Genomic DNA, 21609 nt, shown 5'->3' on the forward strand with positions numbered 1-21609 from the left:
ATATAAATAAATAAATAAATAAATAAATAAATATAAGAATTGCTCGTATAAAAGTATAAGATATTAAAGACAAATATAATATTATAGGTACCTATAAAAAAATTAATATCCATTAACTAAGAGTTAATAAAGACAAATTTTGTCTTTATTAACTCTTGGTTAATGGGTATTAACCACCATATGTAAGGTATTGGTAAAAGTTTTCTTTTTTTTACTGTATGACTAATAATTGTGTTTGTCAGACTATACTCAGTCAGTTTTATTTTTAGGCTTATCACTATGTAAGTTTTATTTCAGAATATTGATACGAAATGTATTTTTTATCATAGGTTATTAATTAGTAGTATAAAAAGATAAATATTCAGTTAAAACGCATATGATAACGGTTTTAATGGCGGACACTAATGTGGTTTCCGTAATTAATATTTGTTACGGCACTGATAAACATGATTACTACTACTCTGTTGGTGTTGCTCACAACTTATGTTTTTTTTAATATTTTAATACTAGTGCGTAGTGATGGCAGGCACTAACCAGAAAGAATTCGAACTTCAAAAAATCCGAAGTAAAAATATTGTTTTCCGTACATATGGTGTTTTTTTTACGCACTAGTGCGAGAAGTGGTTCATTATATGCCAGGTCGAAACTTCGGAGTGCTATCTGTACTGAAAAACGTCGTACGATACACGTGCGAAAAGGAAATTCGTAACTCGTGTCGATTTAAAACACTCCCTTCGGTCGTGTTTTAATTTATCGCCACTCGTTTCGAACTTCCTTTTTTACGCACTTGAATCGTAATTTACAATTTTGTGTCAATTACATAAACTTTAAGCTATAATGTGAAAAAAGTAAATTTTTAGACAGATTTTATGCTTAATTGTCGTCACAAAACTGACAGCGAGTTAATTTTTGTTAACAACTAACGCTAAGTAATTGGGGGACCCAAATTCTGAAAATGCCCTTATAGTCAATCCTTCTCTCACTAGTGCGACTTTTTAAAAAGTTAGAGGGCATACAAAACTAATGAACCAAAGTAGGTATCACAATAATGCCTAAACAGCAACATGGCAAAATGAAGCTGGATGTGTATCGTCGCGAGTTTCCTCTTGACCTCTGACACAAGATAGTACATTATACTCATTAAAACCGCGTTATCGATGCATAATGAGTATAGTCAGAATACCAAGGCTGGCTTAATTAAAAACACCTCCTCCATATACCTTTTTCTACTCCCGAACTGTTATTCGTCATTTACAGGGTCGAGCATAGATCGTTAAAACCCTACATAAAAGATGCCCGCCCCCGCCCGGCGTCCCGCGCACCCGCGCATACGATATAGCTCTTAAAGTATTGTTAGGTAGCCTTTAAGGTGGGTGCGCGGGGCGCCGGGGGTTGCGGCGGCGCGGGGCGGGGAGTGCGAGCGACAGGGTGAGTGCAGGATCGCCAGGATCATTACAGAGGACAAGTCAAAATACAGGGAACAAAAAACATAGAAAAAGTATTGTATGCAACGGTGTTTAACTGAGTCAAAAAATACTCGTGGCGTCTTAATAACAATTTTCGGCTTCGCCTCAAATTGTTACCCACGCCACTCGTCTTTTTTGACCTCCTTTAAACACCTGTTGCATAAAATACTATACTCCAATACACGTACGCATGTGTTTAAAAAAATCAATCGCACTGAGTATTGAGACTATTATTTCTAACAACTGTAAAATAGTGTTAGTAGAAACAATATATGAAATTATGAATGTATGTGTAATTTGTAAATATGAAAAATCGTTCGCTTTATTAAGCTTTTGATTATTGATGTGATTATTAATTGTAAGGTATTCATATTTCTCTGATTCCAAAACTACGAGGAGCATGTACATATTAGTAGTCAATACGTACCGCAATACTATGGTATAGGGACCATCAGCTCGATTCAAACATACATATTAGCTCTAGATATGCTACAGATTGTATATGTCAGTATCCAATGTGACATTGTTGTTTGAAGGAACGTCAGTTTTGACACATTATATTATCCGATCCATATCATACTTAGAGGTAGTAGGTATGTGTCGCTTAACTTCAAACTCGGGTAAATCCATTCTGCTATAAGGTTGATTATTTTTCAGATTATAAATATATTATATTTTTATACATTTTGACGACCGGTCTGGCCTAGCGCGTAGTGATCCGCCTGCTAAGCCGCGGTCCCGGGTTCAAATCCCGGTAAGGGCATTTATTTGTGTGATAAGCACAGATATTTGTTCCTGAGTTATGGATGTTTTCTATGTATATAAGGTGCTAACAAATTAGTCACGGATATTTTTACGGCTGATAGTACTCCGCTCCTGGAGTATATTTATGTATGAAACATCATAGGTTTTGTTATGTTTTTTTAGAGAAAACTAGGAAACAAATATGCTATGTTAAAACACCCCGTTAATAAAATTATTAAATGAGACCTCTCTAGACACTGTTAACGTGACATGAGAGACACTGTTAAACATCCTGACAGGCAATTACATTACAGAGGATGGTTATTTAGAAAATAAATTAAAATAATTTTTTTTGTTAAGGGTGAAAACAAAAAAAAACATGATTTTTTTCAGTAATTTCTAGTGAAAGTTCATTGTTTTGATGTTAATTAACGTCCCTTAAAATATCCGTGACTAATTTGTTAGCACCTTATATAAGTATTTGTATATTATATATATCGTTGTTTGAGTACCCACAACACAAGCCTTCTTGGGCTTACCGTGGGACTCAATCAATCTGTGTAATAATGTATTATATATATTTTTTTTATTATTTAATATTTATACATATTTAATCAACCTTAAAACAGAATGGATTTACCCGAGTTTTAAGTTAAATATTTGTATCAAAGTTAAAATTGAGATTGATTGGATAGTCCCAGTACTTGGTTTGGTACACCGCGACAGCATAAAGTTATTACCACATTGTCATTTTATCCACAACAATGAGACAGTCTAGACCCTCCATTTTAAACACAAAGATATGATTAAGCTGCCAACGACCGCGATTTTTATTTTATAAAAATCATTTGACGAGGGTCTCCATTAATTTCGGCGACAATGTGATAAATAATAAGAGGTGTGCGGGGGCGGCATCCCTCTAAAATGTCACTGGCGGGCTGCTTCTGAAGTTTTGACGTGTCACAGCCTAATTTTCTTTCTGGGATTGTGCGGTGCCAATTTTCAATGAGCGTTGTGAGAATATTGCAATTTGAAGTTCTTTGTGCTTTGTAAGAGCTCATTCAACTTGCAATTTATGAAGTTTTTATTTACTTGTCATAAATTATGTAGCTAAGTAATTCGAACTTTTCTTTCTTTTTAGAAATTTCTTAATTTATATCAAATTAGCTTCGCTCGCGTTAGAAAGAGACAAAATGTAGCCTATGTCTCTTTCCATCCCTTCAACTACCTCCACTTAAAATCGCGTCAATTCGTCGCTCCGTTTTGTCGTGAAAGACAAACAAACAAACAGACACACACTTTCCCATTTATAATATTCGTATGGATTTGAAAGAGCTACGTTGGAAATAAGCAGTATAATGCGAACATGAGCGTAATCGTATCAAATTATCTTATTCATTTTTGTGTTTTTTTATTTGTTTCCTAACTAATTGGGGTTCACTTATTTGCATATAATTAAATTTTAAAATGTCTTTCGATATATCGTAGACGCCGTTATCCCCACTCTGAGAAGACTACTTGAAAGACGAAAGAAGTTTTCTCGATACTCTAAAAAATGAATGCTTTAAATATTGTACCACAGAGAATGTATGCCGACTATACAACGTATGTAGGTACGTTGTTATACAGAGTGGGGCCTGAAACAAAGGCGAAGAATTGAACTGTAGGCTATTCTTCTTATACTGATCAACATTTGTTCAGTGTTTTTTAAAAATTATGATTAAATTTTTAATTTTTCATACAAAATAAATATATGCTTCAATGTACGCCATTATTGTTGTCATTGACGTTGTCTGTCACACTTTAGACTTAACAGAATTCGCAATACATTACCTCTTAGAAAAAACTTTCAAGGGTGATAAAAATTAAAATACAAGTTATTTTTAAAAGTCGCCGAACAAATGTTGATCAGTATAAGGAGAATAGCCTAGAGTTCAATTCTTCACCTTTGTTACAGGCCCCACTCTGTATAGGTATAGGTATATTTAGGTTAAGAAGACTGCTCACGTGTATAAATGCCATAATTATGCATCACGTGCACAGTTAATTAGGTGTGTCAGGCGTATGCACTAGCAGTGCAACATTACCGACTTCACGCGGCCAACATCAAAGGGCGTCGGGCACACGCTCCTGCCGACATTGTCACTACGAAGTCTTATATACAAATAGAATAATATAATAAATAACATGTTTCACACTGTTTTAAAGTTAATTTACTGTTTTTACAGAAGATACGGCGCTATTTTGCCGCACGAATTAAGTAATGAGCTGATCATCCTCCTTACGTTATCCCGGCATTTGCCACGGCTCATGGGAGCCTGGGGTCCGCTTTGACAACTAATCCCAAGATTTGGCGTAGGCACTAGTTTTTACGAAAGCGACTGCCATCTGACCTTCCAACCCGAAGGGTAAACTAGACCTTATTGAAATTAGTCCGGTTTCCTCACGATGTTTTCCTTCACCGAAAAGCGACTGGCAAATATCAAATGACATTTCGCACATAAATTCCGAAAAACTCATTGGTGCGAGCCGGGGTTCGAACCCACGACCTCCGGAATGAAAGTCGCACGTACTTACCGCTAGGCTACCAGCGAATTAAGTAATGAGCTCATTACGCAATTATGAAATGATGTATTTAACACAGCAAAAGGGAGTGTGTAAGTTTCTAATGGGTTGGCAACGCGCATGTGACACTCCTTGAGTTGCAGGCGTCCATAGGTTACGGTGACCGCTTTCTATCAGACGGACCGTACGCTTGTTTGCCACCAACGTAGTATTAAAATAATAGAATGGTCATATTTATGTCGTACAATACACCTGCAACGAGGGAATTCGTAACTAGTATCGATTTCAAAATGTATCGCCACTAATCTCGAATTCCCACTTCTCCGCACTTGTAGCATAATGTATTATTAATGTACTCATAAAAGTCTAGAATTAAAGTCAGTTTTACAGGTTAGTAGTTTTAGTTTGGGTGACATCATGATGAATTGATGCTGATTGGTAAAAACTAACCTATTTTCTGCTTTAATTGTTAAACTGTTTAAGCATGAAAAAACCTACAGAAAACAGAGTTACTTTCGCGGTTCACACGCGTATTGATTTATCAAATTAAACAATAAACAGTACACATTTCTACAAATTTGCGACAGATCAAAAACAAATATTTGCCTGCAGTAAATCAAATTTTAACTCGATTTAGCGATTCATAACGCGGGGCGAGAATCGTGAAAAATGGCTTATTTTAAAACGCTATTTTTCGTAACAGTATGGGGACGCATTCTGCCACTGAACACGGGGAACAGGGAACAACAACCCTGAAATTGGAGAAAGTTTTATTTTTATTGAAATATCAATTCAGAACCTATTACTTAATAAGAAAAACTGACGTACCTTCTAAAAGTAGGCAATCGTGAGCTAAGTTTATGGCTTCCTTGCTCGAAACTTTTTGTGGTAACGCGAATAGTATTCAATGAAAACTAATAATATGAACGACATTATTCAGTATAAGTGTTTATTTATACTTACTTTTCTTTGTTATTGAATTAAATTAGAAAAGATCTGAAGCCGCCTTAAGTAACTAAATCATGTAACTATGAGCACACAAGTAGGTTAGTACGATCTCAAATCTCAATCCTTATATTACTTCTAAACGATATGATAACGACATTATATTTATATTAAACATAATATATTTAATAAAGTATATTTTAAAAAAATGTTAGCTAAATTGGGTTCTCCATTCTGTGAATCGGCGTCGCGGGTGAGCCGGGGCCATATATCATGTGGTGCTCATCACGTTTTTAATAAAACACGCCGGCTGCCGACTCACATACTATGAGTATATTTGCTTTGCCGACGCGACACAGATAATTAGGAAATATGTCCCGCTACATTCGTGCGTATTTATGAAAATTTGTAGTAAAAATATATTTCCAACATCGTGAGGAAACCGGACTAATTCCAGTAAGGCCTAGTTACCCTTTGGGTTGAAAGGACTGGGTGCCTAGCCGAATGGCACAAACGCTCACGAAACGCTCACGAAACGAAACGATAGTAGATATCTATCCCTATCGCTCTTGCGTATTGATGCGACAGAGCCGGAATGTTTCGTTTTAGAAATGCCATTCGGCTACGGGGCAGATGGCAATCGCTTTCGTAAAACTAGTGCCTGCGCCAAATCTTGGGATTAGTTGTCAAAGCGGACCCCAGGCAATGAGCCGCGGCAAATGCCGGGATAACGCAAGGAGGATGATGATATTTCCAAGATAAGATTAAAAGACACGTAAATGTCTCATTGGAGTCTGGCTACCTACGAGACAGGCTGAGCCTAGTGTAGGAACCAGAGTAACCAGACCTGTAAATTTCTTACCTGAGGTACCTGCATTTGTTTTTGTTAAATGTACATATTCTTAGGTTAAGCACAAAACTTTGTAAATGTTTGTCTGTACCTTATAAATAAATAATTTGAATTTGAATTTTGAATTTGAATCTATTCTATACTTATATTATATTTCTTTCCCATCACGGAACAATCGTGTTCCGGACCTTTGGGAGGCGTGCGCGGGGCCGAAGCCAACGCGTAGAGGCCCTTTCGACACTTTAATGAAATGTAAGGGGTACACCGAGCGGATGTTGCCCTTGCCCGTATCATGGGACACACGCAGAGGCAGCACCCGCCAGGGTGTAAGGACTATTTGAGAGTTAATGGAATCTAAAATGAACTGGGCTATTTTGATGAAAGTGACCGGACCGGACGCCTGCCTAATAAAACGGTATCCAATTTTATTTCCGGCAGACGGTGACTCGTCCCCACAAGATGGGCCCCCACAAAAAGGGACATCCCAGATGGCTCAAGGCCAACACCGGTGTGAAAACTCAAGGGTGTCGAGAGGTGTACACCGCTTTCTGCCCAGTGGCTGTTAAGCCACTGTACCAACTCGCGTCTTATGCAAATTGTCACTTCCACCCCTGGGGCATGTAGCCCTAATGACTCCACTCTGGACGGCCAGCCAAGGCAAGCCAGAGGTAGAGAGTACTGTCCCACCCACCCGCCTTACGGGTAACAGAACTCCCCAGGAGCACTCGAGTACGTGGGGTCGCTGTTCCCCAACAGCTCGCCACAAGCTATTATATTTTTTATTAGTTTAGAATGTTATGTTTGCTCCTTATTGAAGGTCATCTTAAACGGCGTAAAGAGACATTACATTGCAAACACACCCAAATGAAATTCGTGCGGAAAAACAAAATGACCAAAGGAAGCCCTATCAAACAAAAACATTGAGTAAAATAAGAATATTAGATTCCTACATTCCATTTATTTCAATTCTTGAACTTCCTTCTTAAAATAACCCGACCCACTTGACTTACAACATTATTATATCGTTTTCCCATAAACTAGACCTTACTAAAGAAAGTCGTAAGCGATTGTGTTTGGATTTGTTCATCTACACAAATTATCGTAATTATAAACCACTCGAGAACTCTCGGGCTCTGTCCAAATATACGTTGGGGTCCGTTACGGCTGCAATCAAAAGAATTCTATCGATGAGGTCGCGCCCCATGTCTTTGCTACCCTAGCGGCGCGAATTCTGTACATTCTATAATAAATCGTAAAGAATAATCACGTTAAGGTTTATTTTGTTTAATTTATTTTAAAGTCGAGTGTCTACCAAAGAAATCGTCAATAAACAATAGTGTATGTTAAATTAATGCTGCAATTCTTATTTCTGTCTCAACTGTAATACAGGATGTGTGATTATATTAATTAATCGATTGTTTCTTCGGGCCCGGTTACCAGCGTTTACTATAATTAAGCATTATCAAATAAGTTGTTCAGAGGGACTACTTCCATTATTCTTATTTTTAGTAAGACACAATTAATTAACAGTTTTAGTAATAAACTACATATTTTTACTCACTGCCTTCACTGAGCCAACTGATAAGTACTAAATAAATTATTGAGATTTGAGTCTCGGACATTTTCAATTTTGAAGACAATTTAAACTTAAATTTGTATATCATTTTATTCATGTTTCTCACTCGCATCTGTTACATAGTAACTAAAGAGTAACTAAGACATGATTTAGGTAACAATTTGACATTCATTAGTTAATACCTACTATAATTTAATTTGATACTTATTCGTATTATTTTTCTTTTGTTATTTTCTTTTCGAACCAATATTATTTTTAGTCTTAAATTTAAAAATATAAACTTCATATTTTAAACAGCCTGTATTCAAAAGAAAACAAAACGCAACTCACTTGATAAGACCCTCGAAAAATAAAGGTATCCGGACATTACGTAGGTAATGAGTACGAGTCATGAGGCCGGGAATCAAACCGGCGATTGTTTTCTACCCTCCACCGTTTGTATGGGACAAAAGATGGACCGATAAAAATCATGCTAGTAGAACAGCTTTGTTATTGAATTTTTCTTGTTAAAATTTACGTTCACATGTTTAGTGCGTTCACATACTTTCGGCCTGATTCTAATTATTTAATGCTTACGATAGGTACGTCAAAAATAAGATATGCCGATTACGTCAAAAGTAACTTATAGAATAGGTACCATTTTGTTCTGATATATCAGATCTATATTTGACATGCATTAAATTAGAAACAATCAATGGCATTTGCCGATCAGGTAGGTACGTAATTTTGAAAATTGAAATAAAAATCTAAGTTTGTTACCTACTTACTAATTAATTCTAAATTAACTGCGTATTGTTACACGTGTACTACATACCTACGTTAATAATTATCATGTATTATACATATGTATATAATCAATAAAAAATATTATTAGATACACATAATCATTTGTATTATTCTACAGCTAATTGCTGGTACGATAGACAAATAACACACGTCATCGATAACCTATTTATAATGTGAGATAATAATACATGTAGGAAGAAATCAAGATACGGCTATCTTCTAGAAAATCTTTTTTTTTATCTGAGATATGCGTCGCAATTTAAAAAAGCGCTTGTTTAGATTGACTTTGTGACTCCCAAATTATTTGACACCGTCACCCCGTCCCGCACCGACTCTGCTAATGTAAAAAAACTGCACAATCAAAATATGTCACGCAGGGGGTCACGCCGCACCATCACCCTTTCACTCCCTTTTTTGTTGCATTTTTTGCAAAAAATAACGTTTTTTGCCGATTTTTAACGCGAATTTCGCACGGTTAGTTATAATGGAGACACGGTGATTTGAATGCGTTACTAATTTCGGTTGCAGAACCCTTTCTAACCAACAAAGGAGCCTACAGTGACTTATCTCACGTAGGGATGTCTCTACCTGTCTCTATACAAATGTCACGAACCTTTTTGTTGACCTCTTGACATTCTTTTTTTATAATTTGCGGAAGCCAGAGAAAGATAGTTAATCAACGACTATTGTTGATTCAAGAAGGGTTATCTCAGTATTTTATTACATTTGCGAGATACCATTTATTTGGATTTAGACATTTTGGTAACTTCTTCGATCGAAAATTTCCTAAAAGTCACATTGTTAAATAACTAAAATAAAAATATACATCTATCTATATGTGTGAACTAATTATAAAAAAATGATTTTACTTTCTCATTGTGATGGCCTACGGCAACGTCCATACAATGTTCTCATACAATTTAAGATGAAATCTCACGCAGTCTCTCGTTTTGTCAGAATGGTCTATTTAAACTTTTGACTCCGTAATAACATACCTATTACAAGGTACGTTTGTGAGGCCGCCCGCTGAGTCCCTTAGGTGTTCTTGGCTCGGCAATAATCAGTCATACTTTGTGCGCGTAATCAAGGGAACTTCAACCTTCAAACAAGTTTCATAACGATTTGAACGACTTTGCAATCAAATCCGTAGCCACAGGGCGTATCTGTTTTGTCAAGTTAGTCATGTGAATAATTCTTCACAAATCCTTTTAGTGATTATCATTTCTGTAAGGGGAATTGACAAAAGGTTTAAGTATATAAAACCAGCACATAGGTCTAATTTTTAACGGAAGAGCGAATCACTTTAATGAATATAAATAGGTAAGTACATATAAAGATTTAACATGAGTGATCACGTGACTATAGCAGATAAATAAGGAGAACTTAATGTGTAATATAAAGATACTACTACTCGGATGAAAATACGTTGTATTTAAAGATTAAGAAAAATAAGTTTTATAGGATATATAATACATTTCCTCTAAGTATAATGTAGGTACCTAAATATTATGTAACATCATCATGACGATATTCATGAATATGACCATTATCTAACACTAGTCACCCCAAAGAAACAGTCATATTTTTATTATTATTTTAGGAGTGATTCCATAAAAATAATTGTCACAAAAATAAAACAACCGTATCATTTCTTTGTGTAGCGCCTCTACGGGCAGCACGCCTACGCGCTACGCCGTAACCGCGTCCTCGTAGACACAGATCGATTTGTGGTTACAAGTGACAAACTTTTTCAAGATGGCGCCGGGGGGCGCAGAAAGGGGGGGATGCTCATATTTTTTACTGTCGGGGTGAGCACTGGAGCCGATCGCGACACCGCTCTCCACTCTCTCAGCCTCTTAAAAGCTGCCGTCGTGTGTCTGTGTTCGTTACGGATGTGTACTTAATGGCGATCTATGTGTGGGGCGTGCGGCATCTTTTATATGTTGCTAAGTTATGCTATATGTAACTGAACGATGTTCATTATAAGTCTGCGGCTGTCTGAATGTGATACATTTCAAATGACATGTTATACTCAATTAGATACATTTATTTTCATGGTTACACTTTTATTGTATTGGGATTGTAAGCTCGAGCGGGTTATGAATTTGATCTTCTATAAGTTCTATATATTATATTTTATGGTCTCTCAGTGTCAGACTTACGACGTTTTACAAAAGAAAATATAGTTAGAAAGTTAATGATAGCCAACTCTCAGTCTAACGAATTGACATGTTTTTTTTTTAGTGGAGATGAAGGGTTGAGGGAGACATAGGCTACTTTTGTCTCCTTCTAACGCGAGTGAAGCAGAGGAAAAAAGCTAGTATAAAATAACAAAATTAACAGAGGTCACACACATTGAGCCTTTGTCGTACAATACGACGTGTGAATTCTTCAATTTTTCCTTTAATTTAAAAAATGTTATTTGACAAGTCTCACTTCATATTATAACGTAATCCCCTCAATATAAAAGTAATCTACATAGATTACAAGATTTACAAGTGATCATTTAAAGCCAACAATCAATTATGTAAGCCAGCAGTTAATGACATTTGCAGAGTCAACACGGTAGACACGGCGTCCCGGATAACGTCGACGCCGCCGGCTATTTGTACGCAGAGGGACGCTACTGGCTTTTCTGTTTGACTTGCAGCGGGACTTCATTGAAATATGTGTACTATTATTGTGCACATTTACCCGGTAACAGCGAGTTTGGAGGCACGTTTCGAATGTACTGTTGCGGGAAAACGTATTTTAAATAAGTGGAGGAGTTCCAGTAGCATTAAACGTAGTAAATCTTTGCGATACGAAAAAAGGGGTTTTGATATTATTAACCATAAAAGAAAATTTCTTTTAAGTATGAGCGGTCAAGTTACTGTTTATAAGTAATGACGCAAATGATCTAGTGTGTGAGTCTTATAATCGGCACTTTCATCAATTATGTAAGCCAGCAGTTAATGACATTTGCAGAGTCAACACGGTAGACACGGCGTCCCGGATAACGTCGACGCCGCTGGCTATTTGTACGCAGAGGGACGCTACTGGATTTTCTGTTTGACTTGCAACGAGATTTCATTGGAATGTGTACACAAACTGGGTAAAAGCGAGTTTGTAGGCACGTTTTGAATGTACTGTGGTCTGTGATTGCGGAAAACTTTTCAGTAAGTTGTGAAGCTTTGGTAACATAATATTATCCATTATATGTCCTTGCTATAAGAAATACTTAGGAGTTTTTGGTAAGTTTAAGACTATTTCAAATGCAGTAATTAAGTTTCGGACTGCCGGTTGAGTACTTAATCTAAACAATTAAAATAACTCTTTGTAACTGTATGTAAATTGGGCCGCTTATGCTTTAAAATGCCATGAAAAACACGTCTTATTAAGTCACACAGAACCGATATTTTACCGAGATGATAAAATTAATAAAGTACTCTTTTTTACATAAAATTCCTTTCACGGCATTACGGCTTCAAAAATAGGTATGTACCTACTTAATTTTAAACTGAAAATCATATTTCAAAGTCCATTCGTTGCTAAACCAACATTAGCTTTAACCTCTCTCGAAACATTATTTTAAAAATGTAATTACTCATTCAAAACTCACCTACAACTCGATGTGCCTTGTCTGCCTTGTGCACACAATCCAGCACAAATTAATTTGGAATGGCCCGCGGGCTTGATGCAGACACGTGCAATATGGTTGATAATGTAACTAGATCATGGATAGCCTCTAGTTATGGAGGACCACATGGGAAAAGATTGGTTTGATTAAAAACGTGGTTTATGTTTATGTAAAATTATGAGCATGTTTTAAAGTACAATTACTTACATTGTAATTTTATTATTGTTTTAATTAATCTCATTTGTATCTAAATTTTTAGGCAATATGTATAAAATATTTTTTGGATGAAAATCACGAAAAAAATCTGTCAATGCGGCATGCATAAAATATACTGCTATACTCGTAATAAATAAAGAGTTATTAATGACAACTATCCTCGAATACATAGATAGAACTGATTCTAAATATCATAATAAGCGGGTCTGCGCGTTGTGCAAATGCCATCTGAAACTTTCACAGCTTTGCAAGCTTTAAAGCTTTTCAACCGTGTAATAGCTTATTCCCGACAAATTGAACAAAATAATAACAGCGAACAGCAGAACAAGGGATATCAGATCTTTCCCCATCACGCCGCGACAAAGGGGGCTAAAACAAAAAGAACAAAAGCTGGAAACAATGCTCGGATACGCACAGTTTAATGTGAGAGTTTTGTACCCATTATGCGAGTATATTGACTGCTTTCCGAAACTCTATTGAAATAATTTGAAAAACCACCTTTAAATATTAAGCGACTAAAGCTCGTTTTGCGAAAGAACCGAAAAAACCATACGAAGTTTGGATAACTCGTATTTTATTGAAACTTGTAATTACTAAAACCGCCTCTAAATATTAAGCGATTAAAGTACATATTGCTAAAGAGAAGACTATACGATATTAGGATATGCTAAAATATGGGAAGAACGGACTCGTAGGGATCAAATCGTTGTACTTAATTGAATCGTTTTGTTTTTAATTTACGTTTTGTATTAGGTAGTTATGTACTTAAAATATTTTGAAGTGAGAAGGTACTTTGCGTCAACTTAATTTTGGGATGAGAGGAAATTATTTTATAACAAAATACTAAGTTAAATTTTTGATGCAATGGGAAAAAAATTAAATAAAGATAAAAATAATCCTAGCACAGAAAGTAGCATATTATTTCTAACTTGAGCAGTAATTGATCAAAATTATTATTTTCTCCAGTTTCAGATAATTAGCCGAAGTCACTTCGAGTTATGAATCAAACTATTTTTTTTTCAAGAAGCACGATCCTCCTCAAACGAAACACGTGTCATGTGTAAGAAAATGTTAAATGTTTTAATATAAAAATAAAAATAATAAATCATTTATCTATTATTAAAGCGAAATTAGTGTTTACAGTCATTCAAATTTCAAACTGTTTTAAATTCTGAAATAAATTCCTTAGTTCGGTCATATTCGATAACTTCAACTTAAGTTATATATTCCATTCTGCTTTTCACGCTTAATTGCCAGAATAAAATATACAATGTTGCATTCCCACTTATTTAAAGATTCAAAATATAAAACGTAAGCATACAATGCGAACAACTAAGCAGAGTAACGTTAGACATAATTCAAGTATTAATATACGAATCAAATCCTCGTATCACATACTCATATCGCTTCTTTGCGTTTCTCAGCCTCGGCAGCATCACCGTATCGCGGATATCTAAATATGCGGATCCTATTAAATCTGAAATAGCTATCCAATCAGTTGTGCACGCTCCGCCGCGTTTATGCGTCGTTACTGCGTAATGCTCCCGCACTTGTGCTTAACCATGCCTCTGATATTTAGTTACTAATTTTGAATTCAAAGTACTTATGTGCCATTGAGAATACTTATAACGTTGACCTTTAAGAAAAACATAAAGACAAGAAGAAGAGAGAAGGTATTTTATGCGTAACTTGAGTGCCAATTTTTTTGTGATGTAAACAATTACAGATTTATCTCCCTTACAACTGTTAGTATTAAGTTGGAAAAGGTTGTGAAAAGATACCAACCTCTAATACTTATGTGATTATGGATTGTAGGTATATAAGCTGTATTTGTAACAATATTAATATTATAGACTATGGTGAATTATGTTATTGACTGGATATTTTTTTTGTTTTGATTTCCTAGAATCCGATAAAATTATATTAGTTTACCTAATATTGACTTCTGCTTTTAACGTGAATTATGTTAAAGATCGTATTAAATGTTTCGCGTCTACAAAACTACAAACTATTATATTGTTATTTACCATAATTGCGTAATGATTACAAACCAAAGTTACGCCAACTAAGAGTATGATTAGACGGGTAGAAGTTTCTCAAAGTTGGACGAGGTCGTGAGTCACGTTCACATAAACATGATGGCACACTCTATCCGAAAAGCCGTCTAGGACTGTGCCTATAAATAAATATTTTATGCTGGAGGTCGGCCTAACCAGTTTACATAACATTCAAAAGAGCCTCAGTAATTTTCCGTGGCTCTGCATCCCTAGATCCCTCCTGTCAGAGCTCCCCCGCGATTGATAAAATAGCTCCGCTGCACAAACCGCCGAAACGGTAGAAAACTCACAAAAGGCAGAAAGTCCTCGACGACTCTCAGCCTAAACGCTTTAACTATGTCCCAACCCCATACTTCAGGATTGCTCACTCCACTTGTCTCCAAAAACCCGTGAATATTTCATAGGATTCTAAGCCTAATAACGGCGAAACAAGTGTTAGCTTAGTATGGGGCGGTCGAGATAATGATGGCACTTCAGCCGATGGCTTTGGTATTGCTTCTAATTGGTGGTGGTCCTCATGTAAAACTGTTGCACGCGCCACCCCTATATTCAAACATAAGTAGGTAGGAATACGCATAATAGGTACCTATTGTACAAATATCTATTCAATACACATACTATGGAACGTGCGTTTGAGTTCAAGCCTAAATGTGCATTGTAACTAAACAAATACATCCTACTATGGATACAAATACACGCTATGGATCCTTTGTTTCAAATAGGTAATAGCAACTATACAGGACGCTTTCATAGTCGCTGAATATTGTGCATACCCTCATTATTACGTGCATGCCGTGTAACATCAAACTAGTTCAAGCAATTCGCTTGAATTAGCTTCTCAGTGAGAATATCCTCAATTGAAACTCGATATAGTAAACATAATCATTTCTGCTGCAACTAGGTATATAAAATGTTAAAACATAATTACAAACAGCAGACTGTTTGAATAAACTTACTCGTTTATCACTATGTTAGCTTTATAAGGGCCTAATGCACCACCCGCTTAACTCAAGGGTGGGCTGTCAACTATTAAATTCCATAATCAATATATATAAAATGGTGGGTTTTTTAATTTAATTTTAAAATCAACAAGGAGATATGATATAACTTGAAAAAAGTGTATCTAAGAAAGAAACATTGTTCAAAACAAAGTATTAGGCACTGGTCCCACCGCGAGCTAGTAAGCTATGAGCTATCGGCTATAAAAACAAGCAAAAGATAAGCACTCCCGTGCAAATAAAAGAGAGACGGAGATATTGATAGCTCACCGCTTGGCGAGTAACTATAAACATCTCGCCATGTCTCTTTTATTTACACGGGAGTGATTTTCTTTTGTTCGTGTTTATAGCCGATAGCTCATAGTTTACTAGCTCGCGGTGGGACCAGTGCCTTAAGATCATAAATATATGAGACAAGCACAGATTTTAATAAGGGCCCGTGTCGAATGCGGCTGTGGCTGGCGCAAGGCATTTAACATAGCGAAAGGACGCTTATGCCAGTCACAAAATACTCGTACCTTACATAGTTGAAATAATATTTATAGAGAAGAGTCTTGGAATGTTTTACCACAGAAGCACTGCATTGCATTCTGTGACTTTCCTTTTTCCGCGTAGACTCTCGGTGCTTTGCTAAATATAAGATATCTTAATACTTATATAAAGTTGTGTTATAGCTTCGTGTTGGATTGTTTCAGTTCAAATAATAGTACGTAAAATACGCCGTAAGATGCCTATTTTATTTTGGTATAGGTACATATTAACTATAACTTAGTCTATAACGGATCAACTCTTTATTACGAATCTTTATTTTTGGCTTCAGTAAAGTAAGATAAAACGCTACGAAGAAAAAAATTCACAAAATTGATAACAATTTACCTGCCTACAAACGCCCATATCAATAAATCTTGATAAATCTGTCCCAAAAGTATTATTTACATTTTCATAATACGTAAGCATTGCATATTTGATATTGTGTATGATTTAGTCATCTTCTGATTTAGAATCGTGCGTAAGATACAAGTGCGTAAAAAAGGAAGTTCGAAACGAGTGGCGATAAATTAAAACACGACGTGTTTTAAATCGACACGAGTTACGAATTTCCTTTTCGCACGTGTAATTGATGACAATTTTTCAGTACAGATAGCCCTCCGAAGTTTCGACCTGTCATATAATGAGCAACTTCTTGAACTAGTGCGTAAAAAAAACACCATCAGTACTGAAAAAGATATTTTTGCAAGATAGGCCTTAATCCTAGCTATATTATCGATGTAGCAGCTGCAGAGACTAGCCAGAAAACAATCTTTGATGCTACGTAGCGAACGATACGCAGTTTTCTCCGTCGCGCTAATACGAAAGAGCGCACGACGAAGATTGCACTTTAGGGCCACTAAGGATAGACGCGTATTATTGCCTGAATTCATGCCTGAATTTATAAATTATCTCAATATTATTTAAACAAGTGTTTTTATAAAATTAACGAATATGTCCTATGACTTATAAATTAATTAATAATAATAAATTACATAATGGCTATTGAATGTAATAATGTGTCTTGTAAATTATAGGAATTAATATGAATAAATATGTTTGTTGTGATGCAAAGTTAGCTCATAGCCTCGTACTAGTATTAGGTATAAGTACATTGATTTGTTATTTAACATTTACATGTACATACTTAGTTAAGTATCCCTAGCTAATAAGAAAAATGTTCATGCTTCTTTAAGTAAAATGTAAGCACTTAATGTTACACCTACTGTCCAACTATGTCAATCACTATTTTTTGCAAATAAAAATCTTTATCTTTATCTCTATTACCTATAATTTTATACAAATAACAGATAACGCACAATCACCTTCAATGATACTTACTTAACGAAGGTCGCAAAAACATCGACTCGGTTTTATTAGTATAGAGCCATGCGTATCTTAAATTTTTCAGCGTGGCCTTCAAAGAGAAACAATAGTATTACTGGTGACCAAAAATGAACCAATTTTTATCTAAAATCTAGACAACCTTAGATTGGGGTAAGTTTCAATAAGACAACCTATTACTCGTAGATTTTGTTTTAATTTTAATATTTGATTTAAGATGTAATGTTTTGAAAAAAAATGGCCCGCCGAGTTTCTTGCCGGTCCCATGGATACCCCCTCTAACTGAGGGGGGACTGAAATCTTCTCGAGGCTGAGGCGTAGGGTTAGAGCCGGCGTAGCTTTATTTGATTAAATAACAAATTATAAATTTCAATTATAAAATTAAAAAAAAAGATATTCTATGTGATAAGTGTCAATGAGAGTAGGTATCATTTCCGTGACGTTTAGGCACTGCTCCCACCAAAAGCGAGCTGTGAGCTGTCGGCTATAGAAACGAACAAACGATAGTCACTCCCGTGTAAATAAATAAGACGCGATGATAACGCGAGAGAGTTATAATTCGTAGCAGAGCTATGAACTATAAAACGCTCGCTCTCTCTTTTATTTACACGGAAGCGATTATCTTTTGTTTGTTTTCCCCTCACTAGCTCGGAAACACGTGTTTTGTCCTTTAATACCAGTGAGTAAAGACGCATTTTATCCACTAGTGAGTAAAGTAATTTGACCTTGAATAAAGTCAAATTAACTGATTTAAAATTGATAAAAGTAGTTGAATCTAGTATTAAACATGATTTACCAAAACTACAGAAGCAGTGATAAACGCAGTTATTGCGTTGAGTTTCCTGCTATATTAGTGAGGGGAAAAGTTTTGTGTTACACTCGGGTGAAATGTATTTTACTTCTCATGTGTTAAAAAACTCGCAAGTTCAGGATATTGCTGGCTTCGCTCGTGGCTCAGCTATAGGTTTTCAATTCCACATTCGGCGTGAGACTTATCATCCTCCTTGTTTTACAAATAACTATTTTATAGCCGATATCAATCTTTTGGCGGAACGCTATCGAGTATCATATTCTAAAACGTTCAAAACCCATGGTAGTGGGTCTGATCGTGCCTCGCGTCACATTCCCGCTGCGACCCAACACCACGGTTTACAGCTCGCATTAATGACAAACGTAACGACCGGGAAGAGAATCGATTCAGCGCAGATTGTAATATCGATAGTATCGACTAGCTAACAGATGGAATGTTTACTGGCGATTGGGATTCGAGACTAGTGGCCTACACTATCGCGATGTTCTTAGAAGACGGAGCAGTGAAAAAAATTTTTTGCCAATATTACAGTCAAGTCACGACGATCAGCGCTATTCACGCTACTGTCGCATAACTCGCGTAAGTCGTTCATGGCATTTTCTGTATTATCAAAAATTAGATCGCCAAAAAATACATAGAATTGTCACAAAAATTTACAGAATCGGTTGATAATTACAACCTGTTAAGGACTTCTTCAGACAAACAAAAAGGCAATAAAATTAACGCATAAGTATAAAAATATATCTACAATCAAATTTTGTCCTTATTGTAAAGCAATTATGTGTCATCTTTTAAATGAAAACGTCATATTTAATACCTAAACTTTGGCTATTAGTGGTATGTACAATTTTGTGCGATTTTTTAATTTTGACAATTATGATTTTGAATGTTTTCTTTGCACCTATATGAAAAATACTATAAAATTAATCAACGGACTTAATACGTGCACATAAAAAAATACTTAGCTTGCTATCTACAGTATCTACGTATTATTTATTATGTAAAAACACAATTTGGTAAACACCTCCATCATCCTGTTCTTAATATGGCTGTATTATATAAAAGATATACCTAATGTTACGCTTTTTTAGAATAAACAAGGCTGCTATCAGATATTATTTAAAATGATTATTCATCAAGCGAGACTATCTGTCTGCGTAGACAAGTTATCACGGTCCGTCGCGTATCGTAAATAGTTATACCTATCTCACTCATCTGTATCGGTGCGACAGAGCCAGTTGCATTTCGTAAATTGCTACAGAGCGTTAACGATTGTGAGTATTGCTAGGCCGATGACGACAATATCTACTGTAAGTTGGATAACTTGGAAGCGCTGATAGCCTAGCAGTAAGTACGTGCGACTTTCGTTCCGGAGATCGCGGGTTCGACCCCGGCTCACACCAATGAGTTTTTCGGAATTTATGTGCGAAATGTCATTTCGCTTCGCTTTTCGGTGAAGGAAAACATCGTGAGGAAACCGGACTAATTCCAATAAGGTCTAGTTTACCCTTCGGGTTCGAAGGTCAGATGGCAGTCGCTTTCGTAAAAACTAGTGCCTACGTCAAATCTTGGGATTAGTTATCAAAGCGGACCCCAGGCTCTCATGAGCCGTGGCAAATGCCGGGATAACGCAAGGAGGATGATGAAGTTGGATAACTTGGATAAATGCGTAATTGGCGTGGAAACAAGAGAAAGACATCTGCAATTAAAAATAAATAAATAAAATAAATAAATATTGGGGGACACCTTACACAGATCAACTTAGCCCCAAACTAAGCAAAGATTGTACTTTGGGTGCTAAGCGATGATATACATACTTAAATAGATAAATACTGATGGGCCGAATACGGACTTTGCCGAATACGAATATTCGGCCGAACATTCGGTTCAGCTGTTACCGAACCAAACATTCGGCCGAATATTCGGTTCCGACATATTTTCAATCCTGGCTTAGATTTAAAAACTTTTCAATGATTGATAATGTCCTAATGGGTAATACTAATAAGGGCACTAAGGCTCTTAATGTTCCTATAATTTAGTGCATAAGAAAATTTTGATTTTTATTTCTTAAGCTGCGTTATTTTTACTTTTTACATAATTATAGTAGGTATTTATTAGAAATCTTAGAATGCTGAAATAGGACGTCATTATCCGATGAATTACGAAACAACTTACGCTATTTATTTACTTTGTTTATTCGGTAACTATTCGGCAATGTAACCGAACTATTCGGCCGAATACGAACATTGAAAAACTTGCCGAATATGCCGAATATTTACCGAATATTCGGCCCATCTCTAATAAATACATACTTAGATACACAGAAAACATCCATGACTTATGTAGTGCAGTGCAGTATGTAATACAAAAAGTCATACATGTTGTAGTGGAGCTCATCAAATCCTGTTCAAATCATCAAATTTTGATATGGTGATGCTCTTATTTGCGAACACTTTGAAAGCAACTGATACTTTACTCAACACTTTAACTCATAACCTATTGAAATCCAGTCCACCACATACGGCGATTCAACACACTGTAATCGTCACCTAAAAATTATATCTTCTTCTTTGTTATATCTTTGCGATAATGTTAGATAAGACAAGTCGGATTTAGCGCGAAGTGAATCTTAAGGCATCTTAGGCACACGTGTTACGCGAAAGAAAGTGAGTAATACACATATATAAAACCAAAACAATGTGCAACCTTCGATTACAAGAGTAGGTACTAAGGGCTTATACACACTAGCGGGCTTCTCCTACCGAATGCCGCGCGACCGCGAAGGTACTTGGTTGCGCGATACAATTAATTTAATATACACCTTCGATTACAATAGTAGTAGTTATTTTTATTTGTGTCGGACCGTTTTGAGTTTTTTGATATTCTTATTTTTAAAGTCGAATTCATCAAAAATTTCCAAAAAAGGCCTTATTATTATGGCACAAAAAAAGGAGTGGTATTCAAAATTGGTAACAATTAGCCAAAAAACCAAACGGTCCAACTCATATTATTTCATTTTTATTCAGATTCTCAAATTTCATAGCGATTGATAAAGTTTTCAAGGAGGAAACAGTCGAGAGCGGAACCTCGAATTTAAAGATTTT

The sequence above is a fragment of the Leguminivora glycinivorella genome, chromosome 11 (genome assembly GCF_023078275.1).
Source record: "Leguminivora glycinivorella isolate SPB_JAAS2020 chromosome 11, LegGlyc_1.1, whole genome shotgun sequence".
NCBI classification, from domain to species: domain Eukaryota; kingdom Metazoa; phylum Arthropoda; class Insecta; order Lepidoptera; family Tortricidae; genus Leguminivora; species Leguminivora glycinivorella.